Genomic DNA, 16,373 nt, shown 5'->3' with positions numbered 1-16,373 from the left:
CAAGAATTTGCCATTAATTTTCACTTAAAATTGGGTCCAGCCGGTCTAGAGGCCTACACTGTATTACAGTTCTTAATGATTTGCCTTCCAGAAACATGGGCTGCTTCCCGCTGGCTAATTGGCACAATAGCTTAGCAGGGGCCTCTGTCTCCTATTACATGTGAACAAAAATTAAGTTCAAAATATCACTCCTATTTTGGAATTCTACTCATTGTGTTTGAGGCAGGCAGCTGAGAAACTGGGTGAGGGCCACAGGCGTGAGGCCCGGCAGGCCGGCCCTTCTGAAGATGCCAGCTCCGGCTCCCAGCAGGAGATAGGGTGGGGCTGCCAGGGCCCACAGGGGTGCGATTCAAAGCCTCTGAGCTTGGCAAAAACGTTTTCATGTCCTCCTACCTCGGTGTTGGCGTCAGAGCAGTGTCCTGGGTTCTTTGTGAGGTTTCAAGACTTTCTTCCCTAGGTTTCCAACACCAATGGTGGGACAGAGGGGGACCATGACAGAAAGAGAAAAGTTGAGTCAGAGGATTAGGATTCTCCATTTAGGCGGACGTCATTTAAACCTGATGGGATTCGGTTTCTTTTTCATCAGTGTGGCCATGTGATTTATTCAACACTTGTGTAGGGGAGCATATGAAATGGGATGGAATGTTGGGAAAACAAGCTTAACCTGGAGATCGTGTCCCCCTATGAAATAAGAGGGGTTAGACCACCTGGCAAGGGTTGGGGACTGTAAGTAGTCTTCATAATCTATATTCACTCTAAGAGAATGAGTGCCCTTCTGGAGTGCAATGTGGAGCAAGAGGCTGCTACCTCTGCACTCGGGGAACATGTTCCCTCATCGATTGCAAGTGATTATCGATGATTGTGATTGATTATTGATGTCTGCCCTGGTCGCTGGGAAGGGAATGGCAGTCCCCTGTGTTGCGCATTAATCGCTTCTGGATTGGATGACCTTCAAAGACCCTTTGGATTCTATTTTTTGGTAAGGAATAATTGAACAGTGAACCACGCTAACTTCCCTCTCTGACCGTTGAGACCTAGAAAGCCACAGCAGGAGGCCTAAGGTGGTACTTCTCAAACTGGAATGTGTACACTTGAACCGTGTTGAAAAAGCAGATTCTGAGTCCGGAGGCCTGAGGTAGAGCCCGTATTCCGCATTTCCAGCAATCTCTCAGGGGTTACCAATGCTGTCGATCTATGAAGCACAATTTGAACGGCAAGCATCTAAGGTGACACTCTGAACCCAGACAATGGCCCTGCACTCCAGGCTTCATTTTAATGCAACCACCATCGTCAAGCACCTTCTGTGTATATGCTTTTTTTTCCAAGGATTTTTCACAAATTATTTAATTTATTCCTGTAGACAGCCTTTGATGTCAGATAGATTATTTCCAACCCCTGCTCTCCACTTTAAAAAAATTTTTTGCAGGTGCAGTGGGGCTTGGGTGCCTAGTTCCAGGTCTATATATGGTAGAGCTGAGACTCACACTCATCCCTGTACCAGGCTGGCCCTCTGAGCAGCTAATTTGTAAGCCTAATGGGAGAGCTAATGTTTCGAGCACCCTCAACTCAAATGGGGCAGCATGTGGAGCTGTGCCAGGGATTGGACTGTTGCCAAATGTGCCCTCGGATCACATCAGAAGGCCAAGTTCTACCTCAGTGACCCCTGGCTCCACCGTTCCAGATGGTCATTAGGTGGGCGGCAACATCTCGTGATCCTGGGTTCATGGGAAAGAGCCCTCTTTGACCTTATGAGTGTTTCAGAGCTGTTTGGAGTCTGGGCACATTACGTGACCTTGAGCAAGTTACTTCACCTTCTGGTGTGAAGGCCCCCTCACTTATCAAAAGAGGATGATAAACATTTTTGTCTTTCAAAGTTGTTGGGAAGATAAAAATTAATAATGTAGAAAAATCCACAGTCTAGTTCCTAGAACAGATGGAGCTCTCAGTTCCCCTCTTTGGCCCTTCAGAACAACCCTTCGTTTTTGCTCTTCTGTACACAGGTAAAACCATTTTAGAGTCCCTTCAACGCCATGGCATCATCTGTAAAAACAGATTCAAAGTGGATATTTAGTGTCGTGCCTTCCCCACATACAATAAAAGAAGAAACTATTAATTACTACCATTCTTTCCCGATATAACAAAAAAACCTATATAAGTAAACTTTAAGACTCAGACTCTAAAATAAAACATGTCAGCACCAAGCCATACTCAGTCAACACAGACAAATTTGGAAATTGGAAGCAAACTTCCAGCATCATCATTGTGATTTGGTGTGAGCGAAATCATCGATAAGTTTTGCAAGTTTTGCTGCCTTGTTTCTGCAGTGAGTGGTGTTAATTCTGTTAAACGTTGTTGTCACAGAATGTTCCTTAAATAGCTTTTAATTGGTTTTAATTTGGAGAAAGGCTGTTCTGCTTAAGATACCAGGGCAAAAATTGTCAAAAATAAAATTAACAGATAACAGTCTGCAGAAACTCACTATAGACACGCTGTACCATTCCATGCAAATACATGGATACTTTGAATTTTGTCAGTGTCACTTGCTGATATTCACAAAGCAGTAGTTTAATGGGGGATCTTCTAATGGGTCACTGATACCTTCCTTGTGCTTCACAGTGGACTTTTCATCCGCATGAATTCATTAAGGTAGTGGAAAAGAAGTACAAATAAGTCAGCAGTTACACTTAACCCTGAAATGTTGCGTCTATTTAGGTAATTAATGTTATCAATGACCTGTGAAGACAAGGATAAACAATATAAAATTCTTTTCTAAAAAAAAAAAACAACACAAAAAAACTACTGAAGATCAAATTACTGTCATCCCGACACTCGGGAAATAAATAGGCAGGATCACTTGACGCCACAATCTTCCTTCCTCCCTCCCTCCCTCCCTCCCTCCCTCCCTCCCTTCCTTCCTTCCTTCCTTCCTTCCTTCCTTCCTTCTCTTCTTCCTTTCTCCCTCCCTCCATTCCTCTATCCCTCCCTCCTTCCTTTCCTGAGAAATATAGTCAGAATTTTCCCACCCATCTTTTAAGGCATCAGCATAGTTCTAGATGCATGATTCCATTCAAGAATTCTATATGCTTTTCAGCTAAGGGAGCAACGGCCAGTCGGACAGCTCCATCTTTGTAAAGAAGCCAGCTGAGGTGCCCACATTCTCTCAGTTCTAAAGGCAGCAGAGGTCAATACACTTTACTAGGAGTTGCCAAGTATTGTCAAAGAATAGCGTCCCCCCCAAAAAAAGAATAGCCCCAATGTCATTGCACTCAGCATTTGAGGCATGCCATACTTTGTTCAAATGGCATCTGGCATAAAATATGTATTAGAAACATTTTTTCCCCAAACGAAAGTAGATCTGATTTATGCAGGGGGAAATCGACAAGTACAGTGATCGCTACGATATATCTACACTATGCAGTATGCAATATGTCATTGCGTTTGCTTGACCAATAAGATGTGAAGAGGCAGGATTAGAATGTTCCTGTCTAGCAAACAGAACTATGACTCCATAGGTCACTGGATCCAGGATAGACACACTTGAATATGAGTGAATTTTACTCGCTTGATTGTCGTGAAAGCCGGAGTAGAAGTCTATTCAAGGACAGCCTTGTTTATCGACCAGTAGTGTCATGTGTGTTTAAAAGCTGGTTGTGTGGTCACTGGGTAGCTCAGGAGACTCTCTCTCTCTGTTTTTTAAGATTTCATTTATTTATTTGAGAGAGAGAGAGAGCACAAGCAGGGGAGATGGGGAGAGGGAGAAACAAGCTTCCTGCTCAGGGACGCAGGACTCAATCTGAGGACCCTGAGATCAGGACCTGAGCTGAATGAAGGCAGATGCTTAACTGACTGAGCCACCCAGGTGGCCCTAGCTAATAAGACTCTTACAACCAGTTGCCTATGTGATAGCCACAACTGGTTCCATAGGAACGATCAGGGCACAAGGGCCCCTGAAATGCTGCCTCATCTCAGTTTGACATGGGTCTCTTGATTTCCCAGGTGCACAGTCCCAGCTCCTGCCAATGGAGGCACCCACGGTTCAGCCCCAGCTTCAGCTCCAGCTCCCCCCACCCAGAGCCCCTTCTCAGCCCACTGGTCTCCGTTCAGAGCAAGACTGTGGCGCTTCTGTCTTGCTTCTCTGCCCTGGGGTTCTCCTGCTTTGCTGAGTTCCTTCTCTGCCTGCCTCAATCCCACGCATCCTGGAAGACCCTGCAGAGACCGTGGACCCGCGGGGCCTCGGGGAGAAGCCGAGGGTGGTGCTCAGAATGGGCGAGGAAGACACTGTTTAAGGGAGTGGCTGGGCGTGGCCTGGAGAGCCACCTGCAGAACGGCAAGAGAACCACGAAGGAATTATGGCTGCCAGGGCGGGTGCCTGGCACAGGTCATGGCCTTCAGTCGAGGAAGCTGATCATGGCTCTGCCCGCACCTGGCAGAGATGGAGCCAGAGGAACACAGAGTCCCACTCTCTCCTCCCGCTGTCCCTCTCCTGCTGCTCCCTTTTGGCCAATCCCAGCTTGCAGATGGAGGAAAGATGTCCTTCGTGCAGCCCTCAGAGTTGCAAGCTGGGTGGAGGGGCTGCGGGCTGAAAAGGGTGGGCAGTCCTCCGCTTTCGCCTGGGAGTCCCCGTCATGAGTGCAGCCCAGAGAGGTCTCCTTCTTCTCTGAGCCCCGAGAGCACCCTTGGCCTTGAGGAGCTATAATGCCTCTTAGTTATGCTGCAAGGACATGGCGCTCTCTCTCTCTGGTCTTTTCAGTGTATCATGTCCCCCCATTTAGCGTGTAAGCTCCAACAGGCACCCTACCTTTTTGTATTTCCCATACAAAAACACCCAAATATCCTGGGGTTTCTTGGCCGCATCTGTTTTGAACAGTCTGTCCCCTTGCTCTCCTTCCACCCATTTTTGCCCCTCACCAGGGCATCTGGTTCTGGATTTGGGGTCTTGGTAGGTTTTGGGGGGAGGGTGTGAATATTAAGGTAAAGGTGGAGAGTCTGAAGGTTCCGGAGCTGGCTTGGGGAGTTTTCAGCAGATGTAAGGAGACACGAGCACAGGAGTTAAGAGAACCTGACATCACACTCAGGGGGAGGAGCTAGGGTGGGGGGCAGGGAGGGTCACCAGAACCAAGGGACCAGAGACAGGGATTGACGTGGGATGTGAGTGGGGAGTGCAAGACCATGGGGGACCTGAGCAAGCTAGTCACCCTCAGGGAGACATTGGGACGGGCAGGGGAGGGGCTTAGATGCAAGGTTAAAGAGGGTTCCAGAGCTATCGTGTAGGCTAGTGCTGTCTGACAAAGCAGCCACCAGCCATGGGTGGCTATTTAAATTAACTGAAATTGAACTACATTAAAAATTCTGTTCCTTGGTCATACCAGCCACCTTTCTGGTGACCTACTGTGTTAACCAACATTAAGTTAGAACATTTCCATCATCACAGAATGTTCAATGGAACAGCCTGGTCCAGAATATACTAGAGAGTTTAAGGTCCCAACAGTCCTAACAAAAGTACCTGTTTGGGGATGCCTGGGTGTCTCAGTTGGTTAAGTGTCCGCCTTCAACTCAGGTAGTGATCCAAGAGCCCGGAGATCAAGCCCCACATGGGGTTCCTTGCTCAATGGGGAGTCTGCTTCTCCCTCTTCCTCTGCCCCTTCCACTGCTCCTTCCTGTCTCTCTCTCTCAAAACAAATAAATAAAACCTTTAAAAACAATTTTTTTTTAAAGTACCTGTTTGTTTGACTCGATCGGTTCTTCTCTGTCCCAGTATCAGACAGACCTAGCTCTGCCTCTCCACTTTGTCAGGGAATAATCGTGTGATGAGTCCCCAAACCTCAGTGTTCTCATCCGGAAAATGAAGACAGTGAGAGAGGACTAATTCCATTAAGGATTGAAAGTTGTCTTCAGGGGTCAGGGATGCCGAGGAGCGGCTTAATAAATATCAGTTCCCAGCCTCCCTTGCAACAACAGTGATGCTAAGTAGCGTTTACCACCAGCTTGCCCTGCCCTGAACAGCTTATAGTGATTGCTGTTGGGTCCGTGATCAAAGGAACGAGACTGATACAAAGTGAAGCTCAAGCAAAACTTTATTTCGCGCCAAGCATCAAGAATCAAACAGACCTGCCAGGGCCGTCTCTTACAAAGAGGCGACCCCTCCCTGCCTTACCGACTAACTTTTAAGGGGCAAGGGCCATGTGGTTGGGTCTGGCCACGCACAGGTGGCCAATGAGATTGTAACACATAGAGAAAGCTGTACAGTCATGCTAGGTCACACACGGGTGGCCAATTGAATTACAATTTACCCTAGTAGACATCTGAACCAGCCTAACACCTTGGTCAGAATTGGCGCCCAAAAGGCGCCCAAAGGGCCGGGCCCATACTCCTTGGTAGCTAGGGAGACAGTATGTGCCCCCACTGATTGGATACCTCCACCTGGTCTGACCCACCCTTGTATTTGGGCTTTGTTACCTGAGACTGGTTTCTGGGACTTGTTTTTAAGTAAGTTCCCCTGGGGTGGGGGGGCAGGGTCAGTTTAAGTTTTACTGCATAAACAACAAAATCACTGTTTAACCGGATGGAATCGCTCTGGCTAAATTGGCCCTTACACTTGCCTCGTCGAATTCTCACAGTACCGGTAAGAAGACAGCTTACTGTTCCCATTTTGCAGATGGGGAAAGGAAGCCCCAGAGAGATGAAAACGTGTCCCCGATGTCAGGCATTGGCAGAGCCACGTTTCTGTATACCTTGTGTGCCCACCCTGCGCCCAGGCTGATGGGTGATTGCTAACTGGGACATCAGTTTTGATCAACTTTAATCTGCACATTGAAAATTTCTCCATCCCTGATCATCACCTCTAACACTTGCTCCTCAATCAGGTCTTGAATGTGAATCCAGGACATTCAGTCTCTGTTTAATTAAGTGCCTAGCTGGCTGAGGACTTTGGATCTGGGAGATTTTAGGAGCACTGTGATCTTGGGCAGAGAGGGAAGAGATTGGTTCTTTTTATGGGGGGGACCCAGAAGAGAGTAATGGGACTATGCCCGGCTTTCCACTCAGTAAGCAGCCTTAAGCTGGAATCTGGTGTATCGTGGGGCAAGTCATTTATACTCTGGGAATTCCAGTTTGCTCTCTGGCAAGAGAGCAAGTCCTGCTTCTGCTGTGGGTGGTTTGAGACCGGACGGATCTGGGGACCAGTGCCTGGGACACAGATACCCTCAGCTAATCTACTCTTGGCCCCCACCCTAGGCAGCTTTTGGGTCCCTCTGATCTCTTTGTTTAGTGGAGGGCAAGGGGCCCTTATCTTCTGGACCACACATTTTAAAAGAATCTATAGTTGTTGTGTCTTAGGAGATCTACAAATTATGTAAATTTCTACCTTGATGGGGAAATCTCCTGTCTCCTCATGCATATATTCAGAGAAACCAGAGCTGCAAAAGGACAGACTCTAAAGCTGGATCCTACCTCCCAGCCTCCCCAGAGTGGGGTCCTGGCCTCCCTGCCTCCCTGCCTCGCAGGTGACTGTAGGGTCCCCTTGCTGGCTGCCAATAAGAGCGAGGCCTGGGGGCTCCGGCACCCACACCGAGAAGGTTCCAAAAACCATGTGAGACCTTGCGTGTACCTGTGGGGAGGCAGGTGAGGAAGACTGGGCACCCTCTAGGGCTTGAAGTTTTGAGGTGGTGTCACCCTGAAGAGATACCTGGGGTTCACGGGTCTCTCAGCCTCCTCCTCTGGTCTTTCCCTAAGTCATTTCCTCTGGTGAATCCCAGCCTAAGCTGGTGTTTTCCCTGGGTTATTATTTGGGGTCTGTGGGGAATTCTGAGCACCTCGAGGTGGAAGTCACCGAGTTATTTGGAAAGACCATGAGTAAGTCTCAGACTCCGTGACATTGCCTCCAGGAAGCCTGGAGAGTGGCGTTTTGGTGTGGCCTGTCCTGACTTTGGACTCAGACCTCCCTGGGCTCCATTCTTGGCTCTGGCTGTTACCAGCGGTGGATGCCGGGCCAAAGCAGCTCCCTCTCCCCTCTGATATTCTGGAGTCCCAGCTTTGTATTGGGACTTTTACCCAAGTGATGCTTTCTAACTCTCACAAGCCTGATGTAGGGTGACAGTATCCCCCCTTTTACAAGGGAAGAAACTGAGTCTTTGGGAAGTAAATGGCCCCCCTTCCTTCCCCCTGCCCTGTCCCTCCCCCATTCCCTCTTTTTCTCCCTCCTCCAGCCCTTCTCTCCTACATCCTCCCTCTCCTCTTCCCTCTCCTCTCCCCTCCTCCTCCCTCTCCCTCCCCTATCTCTCCCTCTCCTCTCTCGCCCCCCTCCCTCTCTGGAGACCTTCCATCAGCTGAGCGTCCATCAGCCAGCTGAGCTCCCTGCCACCTACCTCTGGACCCCCAGTCTGAAGTTCTACATGGACCACGGGGAGGAGACCGTGTAATAAGTCACTTGTGGAGGCTCGGCCCCACTGGTCTGACAGTTGGTCACCACCAGGCTTGGCCATCACCCAGACCCCCTCTGAACAGGAGATCAAGGCTTCAGGCTCTGGCACGGACATAAAACGAGGCAACAGAGAGAAACAATGGAGAGACTTTTCAAAGGCAAGCAAACATTCCTGACCTTTGTCCAGACTCCAGGAATGTTTTGTTTTGAGAAGAATCTAATTCACACAATGGGTTTGGGCCTAAGAAACAGGCTTCGTCAATGTCAGTGAGCTCTGAAGGCTGGGCAGGACCAAGGCGAGCCCCTGGGGAAGGTTCTGCTCCACTAGCTGTAAATGACCCTGGGGACCCCCAAAGGGGTTTTATTTGAGCCATCCACGGGCAAAGAGGTGGAGAGAAAGTCCCAGGAGCCTGTTTCTTCCCTCTCCCGGCATTGAAGGCAAGCTCTGATTTTCCCTCCTTCAGCCCCTCCCAGAGCACTTAGGAGGCTCCCGGCTCCCCCCACCCCCAAAGGCTGTATGTCAGCCTCTGGCTGTGTTGGTGGGCGCTAGAAAGCCAGCCCTATCCCTAAGCCAAAGGAAATGCCCACACCGCCCCACACAGTTTGTTTCTAGAACCACCCTTGGCACTTACTCCTGCTATAGAGCCATTGCCTAACAGCTTCTGGTTACACTGACAAAAGAGCAGGGGCTCTCCCAGAAACTCTTCTGTCTGCAGCCCCAACTCTCATCCCACACCCTCTGCTGCTACTTCTTTAAAAGTAATAATTTCTTATTCTTATAGTTATGGACCCTGGCCCAGTATGGAGAGGAAAGTGGCTAACTGATGAGTGGGCCCAGAGAGGGGAAGGGCCTTGCCCAAGGTCACATGGCTTGTGGGAGCAGAGTTGGGGCCAGACTTCCTGACTCCCAGGCAAAGGCATTTTCTTCCCAAGCCCCTTGCCCCACCAACAAGCTCACTTCCTTCTTGCCTGCCTTGGAGGAAAGCATCACCATCTAGAAAGCATCACCTCACTGAGAACAAAACAAAACAAGAAAAGGGCAACAAACCAGAAAGAAAGAAAACTGCCCATGATTCCCCAGCCCTGACGTGAGAAGGCTTCACTACATAAATCTCAGAGAGGGGACCTGGCCCCCCACCTGCTCTGACCAGAGCCATTTGGCAAGGGCAAGCTATATGCTTTGGGACTCTACCCTCCCCTGCCTTTGTAGGGGTTTTATGTCTGTATACTCTGGTTAGCATGTCTTCAAGAGCACCAGCCCTACTATTGGTTTTTCTGGGGCTCTTTTCCTTAAGGTTCTGCCTCTCTCAGGCAGAACCAGGGACTTACCAACGATACAGGGAGGTTATCTCCTCCTCGCCAAATTTTGTCTCCTGTTAGGTGGTTAGGGCCCTCCTTGCTGGCTGTCCCTGTAGCAGTTGCTGTCCTGTCCTCTGCTGGGATATGAGGCTGCCTGGGTCTGCTGTGTAACCCACGCTGATTGTGTACAACGCTTTGAGAAGTAGAGCTGGCTATCGCGTGGCCTCCTTGCACTTTCTAGAATGATGGTATATGTCCTGGCAATGGAAGGCAGAGATTGCCTTATACACCCTAAGTCCCCAACACCTGGCCTGGGCCCGCCTCAGTGCACAGGAAAAGATCTCGAATTAGAACATATTTCCATGTCCTTCTCTTCTATCCAAGTTGCCCAGCCCACTGGCTCTTGGACCTTGCTTTCCTGCTTGGGCTCCCGCTGTTCCCCCAGCCTGGAAGGCCTTTCTACCAACTTCTGATGCTCAGAGTCTTGTCAACCACCAAGGACCATGCCATCCTGTAGTAGATGGTACGCTTCTTAAGAAAAAGGTTGAGCTCACTTATGCTTCTATCCTTGTACAGAAGGGCCTCAACACATGTCTGTTGCACAAATGAGTAAGTGAATAGTATCACAAATGAAACTGATTCCTTTCTTTCTTTCTTTTTTCTTTTTTTTCTATTGTGATTCCATTTTACCTCCTCAGAAGCCTGCCCCAACCCAGCCTGTAGAACCCTCTCCCTTTCATTGGGCTGACTTCCTGGGTGTACCTCTTGATGCTTTCTTTGATCCCTGACTGGCTCCCACATCCCTAGCTATGCTTGGCTATATTAAAGAAATCCTTCTCACCGTCTTCCAATACTCCGTTGCATTCCCCGCAACAAAACTGTGTTCAGAGGGGAGTCCTAGAAGAAGGGCTGTAGGGCAGGCTAGCCAAGGGTGCTCCAGAGGGTCCAGCTGAGGCAGAGAAGGGCAGGAGGAATCATTGGTCCTGGTAGGAAAGGAGTCAGGTCTTGGAAACAGGCTGGGACACTGGGGACACAAGAACAAGGCGTGTACTATATGTTCTAGAACTCAAGCCAATGCTTTTCCATCCAGAAGGGACAGCATTCCCCTGGGCTCGCAGTGGCAGAGAAGAGCTGCTCCGCCAGTGATGTTGGCCATCTGGGATCTGAGGTGAAGACTTATGGATCTCCGTTGAGACTGGTTGTTCTCTGCTGGGCCTGGGCACTCTTGACAAACAGGAACTAATAAGAACCACTTTTGACCAATAGTGACCAGAGGAAGACCAGAGTGAATCTTGTTACTAAAGTTGCCAATGACACTGTAAGCTCCTTGAGGGCTGGGATCATGTTGTCAGCACATCCCAGGGTCTGTCAAAGTCCTGCTGAGTCAAAAGGCATGGCATTAGATTGGGGAACCTCAATCTTTAATCTGCTCCCGAGGTCCTGATCAGACACAGTGAAATGTCACGACTCCTGGCTTTTGTGTCTCGGGGTTCCTACAGCCCAGAGCTCATGGTTGGACATGTGATAGGTATAACACAAGTATTTTATAAGACTGAAATCAGCTTACGTGTTACGTGGGAGCCTCTCTGCCTCTTGGATCCAGGTGAGATGAGCTTAGACCATTGAAAGTTCTTTCTCTGTGGAGACTTAGGGACCCTGAGGTTTCTGAGACTTCTTAGGGGATACATAGCCTTCTGGATCCTGCTGCCTCAGGTTCCTCACACTCAGAGGGACATCTCAGTCTCTTCTCATTTTCCGTGGAAAAGCTCACTGGCACAAAGCATTCATCAGTGAGACAGACTGATTTGAAGACATAGGGTAGGATGGAGGTGGGAATGAAGGAAGGATTTACATCACATCGTTGCAAAAACAACTTCAAGTTCAACAGCAGGTGTTTCCATTCTTAAAGTGTCCCTTTGGCCAACCCACCACTCCAGATATCTACAGCTCTGTACCATCTTCTGCTCTCCAACTTCCTCCCCTTCTCTGATTCTCTCTCTTTCCTCATTCTGAGCAATCCCATTTCTTTCTTCATTTTCCGCAGAGTAGGATGGCCTTGCCCCCCCCCCCCCCGCAATGGCCTTAGTGGCCTTGCTCCTCCCCCTCCCACATCTTCAGACTCCTTCATCTGCTCTTTGAGGTCACTCCCCAGATAGAGACCTTTGGCTCCTTAAAGGAGTTCTGGCATCAGCTGTAGGTCAGAAAGCTTCATGCACTGCCTGGATGTGGAGCACGGAAGCTGGAAGGGATCCCGGAGATCATGAGTCAAACTCAAGTCAGACAGTCGTTGGCCCAAGGTCCCTGGCACAGTGAGACCCAGGGCAGAAGCTGGAGCCTCGACCCTTGGCTCTCAAGCTCGCCTGGATTAATTGATTCCATGAGTAACTCAGGACTCCAGTGCATTCTTACAAGTGTTGTGATTAGGAGCAGGTCTCCAGGCGAGACCACGCTATCCAAGTGAACAGCCTGACAGCCCTTTGTCGTGCTTCTTCATCACTCCCCGACTCCCAAGTTAAACTCCATGAGCACAGCCCTTCTGTCTCTGCACTGGTCTTGGGATGACAGGCAGAGCCAGGATTCCAGCCCTACATCTACCATTAAGATGCTGCTTGATGTTCACCCAGAGCTGTTTTCCATTTGGGCCTCAGTTCCCCACCCTTAAAAAGAGGTCTGTGTCCAGCACCATCCTAGCAGTGTGTAGAAATGTCCCCGGTGCCTTCACAGGATGACACACTTGATTCCAAGTGTGTGTGTGTGTGTGTGTGCGCGAGACAGCATGCACGCACACACGCACACACATGCATGCTTGTGTAGGGAGATTCAGGACTTTTTCCCCCCATGCAACTGAAGGCAGTTCCATTTATATCTGTTCTAGTGACTAGGGCTTCATAAGGGCTTCTAATCAAAAAAAGATTTCCATCGCTTAAAAAGCACTTGGAAACCTCTGTGTAACTGACATCTGGGGTCCAAGGCTCTGTTGAAATCTGAGCCTTCATGGCTACAATAAGGAGGGCCATGTCACAGGGCTTCCCCATGGCTATGTCATCCACATGGCCACCATTAGCAAACTGGGACGTCCATCATGAGGCAGCTGCGTGGGTGGGTGGATCCCCACCATGGGGGCTGTTCTGGGACTTTCTGAATATTGGTAAGTGTGAATCAGGCCCCAAGTTTTCCATTTCCTCTGCTCAATACACTCTTTCATGAGAGCATATAAATATGTACTTCAGCAAAACGCAGAAGCAAAAGTTCCATAGTCCAAAACGGGTGTGGGCGGGAGTAGAGGGCTGGCGCAGGTGGGCACCCAACGTTTCCACTGTGGGTGGTACACAGGGGTAAAAACTCTTTCCCTCCTGCAGCCCTTCCTAGGAGGCAGTGTCTGGCCAGCCCATGAGCCCCATGATCCCTGAGTGTCTCTCCTGTTCTCAGCATGCATGGTTCAAGGGCAGGTGGGACGGGACTCAGGCAGCCCCTATGTGCATGCAGGCTCTCCTGGCCGGACATGTGGCCCGCAGTCCCCCACTCACACTCAGACACAGCCTGATCCACCAACAGCTTCCTTTGGCCTCATTGTGAGATTAAAAGGCACAAGAAGATGTGGGTATAGCACTTCTAAGAGTTTGCCAGAGGCCTGGGCATCACCACGCCTGCTGCTTATTCCCCTGTCCAGAGTGACAAGTGGACTGAGTCTCTGGTGGGAGGGAACGGCTCTTCTTCTGCTCTCCCTGGGTTTCCTGTGACTCATCACTGGGAACATTGCTGGTGAGGATATTTTCTTCCCTGATAATACACAGATATATCCTCCTCCCTGGATGAATATACAAAAAACAATTCCTTGTGTACCCGCCATAACCCGTAGGAAGATAAAAGCAAACAAAAACATAATGTACCTCTGAATGATTCTCCATGAGAATTGTGTGGAACTTTCATGAACAAAGCCACAAAACTTTATTCGTTTTGTGTAAGAAAACGTTCAAGGAAGTGGAGAACACAACTGGCTTTGGGGGAAAAAGGAACAATGAAAAGACATTTATTTTTCCTGAATTAATATGTTGATCTGGCAAAAATATAATAAGAATCTCAATGGAAACATTTGGTAATTTGACAAGACAACTCTAAAATGAATCTGAAAAAAATAACAAACTAACAATAGCTCACGTACTTTTTAAGAACAGGAGGCATGGCTTGCTTTAGCAATATTAAGTTTTATTTTAAAGGTAGAGCACCTGTCCCTGTAAATGGTACCAGCTCCAGGAACATCGGGCATCAAGAAGACATAATGGATAACTGTAAACCCAACTTTACTACAGGCATAAAAGCAACATGAGTTCAAGGGAAGCATTACAAATCAGTAGGAAAGACTCAGATTAACAATGGGTGTTGAGAAAACTGACTACTTGGGAGACAGTCATCTATACCTTTTTCTAAAGGAAATTTCAAATAATTAGAGCATGAAACAAAAGAAACCCATAATAATAGAAGAAAACACAAGGGAACATTTAAATTAGAGACATCCATTTAAGCTCAAAAACAATTGAAGAAATGACAAAAGCAATTGCGTACCCTAAACCTCCTGATATATATTTAAGAAGAAACTGCAAAAGTAAAAAAGGAAGCGACAAATCGAGAAAAATATTTGCAACAGATATGGAAAAAGGTTAATGGCCTTGATGTATAAAGAGCTTTTACAAAACCTTAAAAGAAAAAAAAAGTGCTAACGTCTCAGTAGAAAATTTAGCAAAGAACATTCATGAAATAGGACGTACAAATGGCTAATGTATGAAAAAAATATTTCATTTTACTATTTGCCAAAGAAATGCAAAATAAGACAAGATTCTGATTTCAACTGTCTGATCGTTGGGATGGATGTTGCTGTTGCTGGCTGCGTAAACGTTAGCGACCAGGTGATGAAATTGGAACATAAATTGGCACAATCTTTCCAGAAGAATTTCAGTTTTCGTAGCTTTGATCCAACTGCTCTACTTCTAGGAAATATTCAGATCTGAATATTAGAAATCATTAAGACCTATGACAACGAAGTGTTGATAAATAGCATGTATTTATGTTGTAGAACACATTTTTTATTAAAGATTTTATTTATTTATTTGACAGACAGAGATCACAGGTAGGCAGAGAGGCAGGCAGAGAGAGAGAGGGAGAAGCAGACTCCCCGCTGAGCCAGTACCCCCCCCCCCCCAAACGCAGGGCTCGATCCCAGGACCCTGAGATCATGACCTGAGCCTAAGGCAGAGGCTTAACCCACTGAGCCACCCAGGCGCCCCTGTTGTAGAATACATTTTTTTTTGAAAAGCGTATATCAAACGATATTTAAGGGGCACCTGGTGGCTCAGTCAGGTGAGCATCTGACTTTGGCTCATGTCATATCCCAGCTGGAGTCTGCTTGTCCCTCTTCCTCTGTCCCTTCCAGCGCTCATGATCTCCCTCTGTCTCTCTCAAATAAGTAAATCAAATCTTTAAAAAATATTTTTAAAGATGCCTGGGTGGCTCAGCCGTTAAGCGTCTGCCTTCGGCTCAGGTCATGATCCCAGGGTCCGGGGATGGAGCCCTGCAACAGGCTCCCTGCGAGCAGGGAGCCTGCTTGTCCCTCTCCCACTCCCCCTGCTTGTGTTCCCTCTCTCACTGTGTCTCTCCGTCAAATAATAAATAAAATCCTAAAAAAAAAAAAATTAAAAATACAGGAATATGGTTACCATATTAAAAATATGGTTAAATATTAAAAATGAAGCTGTGTGTGTGTGTGTGTTGTATGCAGTGACTCGGTTTTCTACTCCTCTGTACGCAGTGTGCAGAAGAGGACAAATTGACATAGTCTGTGACCTGATTTCCTGCCCTCAGTCCTCCCACCTATAAAATGGAATCATAATGCTTGCCACCCACCCCCCACCGCCGCACCGCCACGCCCCGGGGCCATGCGAGGATGAATGAGGTATCCCATGTTAGCGTGATGTAAGTTCTAATTCTTCATGCACCTGTAGCTTCTCTCTCCAGGGAGGTGGAATTTGCCTAAGGACAGGAATCCAGGGGCTCCTTTACCTGCAAGACAAGGAAGTGGGATGCTGCGCAATTAAGATCTAAAGGTAAACTTGAACGTTCTGAGGAGGTTGAGTTCCAGCCCTGACTCAACCTTACCCCCCTGTGTGACCTTAGGTAACTCACCATCCCTCTCTGGGCTTCAGCAGCTCGGGATCAGAGGAGGGAAGAAGAGCCACGGTCCCCGAGAAAGCTGTCATGATGCCATTCTCCTTGCATGGTTAAAAGTCACAGTCGTCTCCTAGTCTGTCTGGGTCAAGGCTGTGCTCACAGGGCCCTCAGGCAGGGCCCCTGCCCCAAGACAGACAGATTACTTGATGGACGCAAGGGAGTTGACTCGTAACTCAGGCATTTTCATTTGTTTCATTCACTTCTGTGTCCTCAGTGCCTAGAACAGGGTCTGGAACCTAGTGGGTGCTCGACACCTACCAACTGAATGAAAAATGAGTGGGGAGAGGATTGATGGGCAATCCTGAAAGCCAGGCTGGATGGCTGACCTGAGATGGGTGTCCTTGGGGACCTGCCCCGCTGGCCACGGAGCCATCAGGGATGGAAGGAGGGAGGTGAAGGGAAAGGGGGTGCCGGTGAAGAGTATGTGTAGGAG

Source organism: Lontra canadensis, unplaced genomic scaffold (genome assembly GCF_010015895.1).
Source record: "Lontra canadensis isolate GAN:19392208 unplaced genomic scaffold, GSC_riverotter_1.0 scaffold28, whole genome shotgun sequence".
Taxonomy (NCBI): Eukaryota; Metazoa; Chordata; class Mammalia; order Carnivora; family Mustelidae; genus Lontra; species Lontra canadensis.
This window is presented reverse-complemented; position numbering follows the sequence as displayed.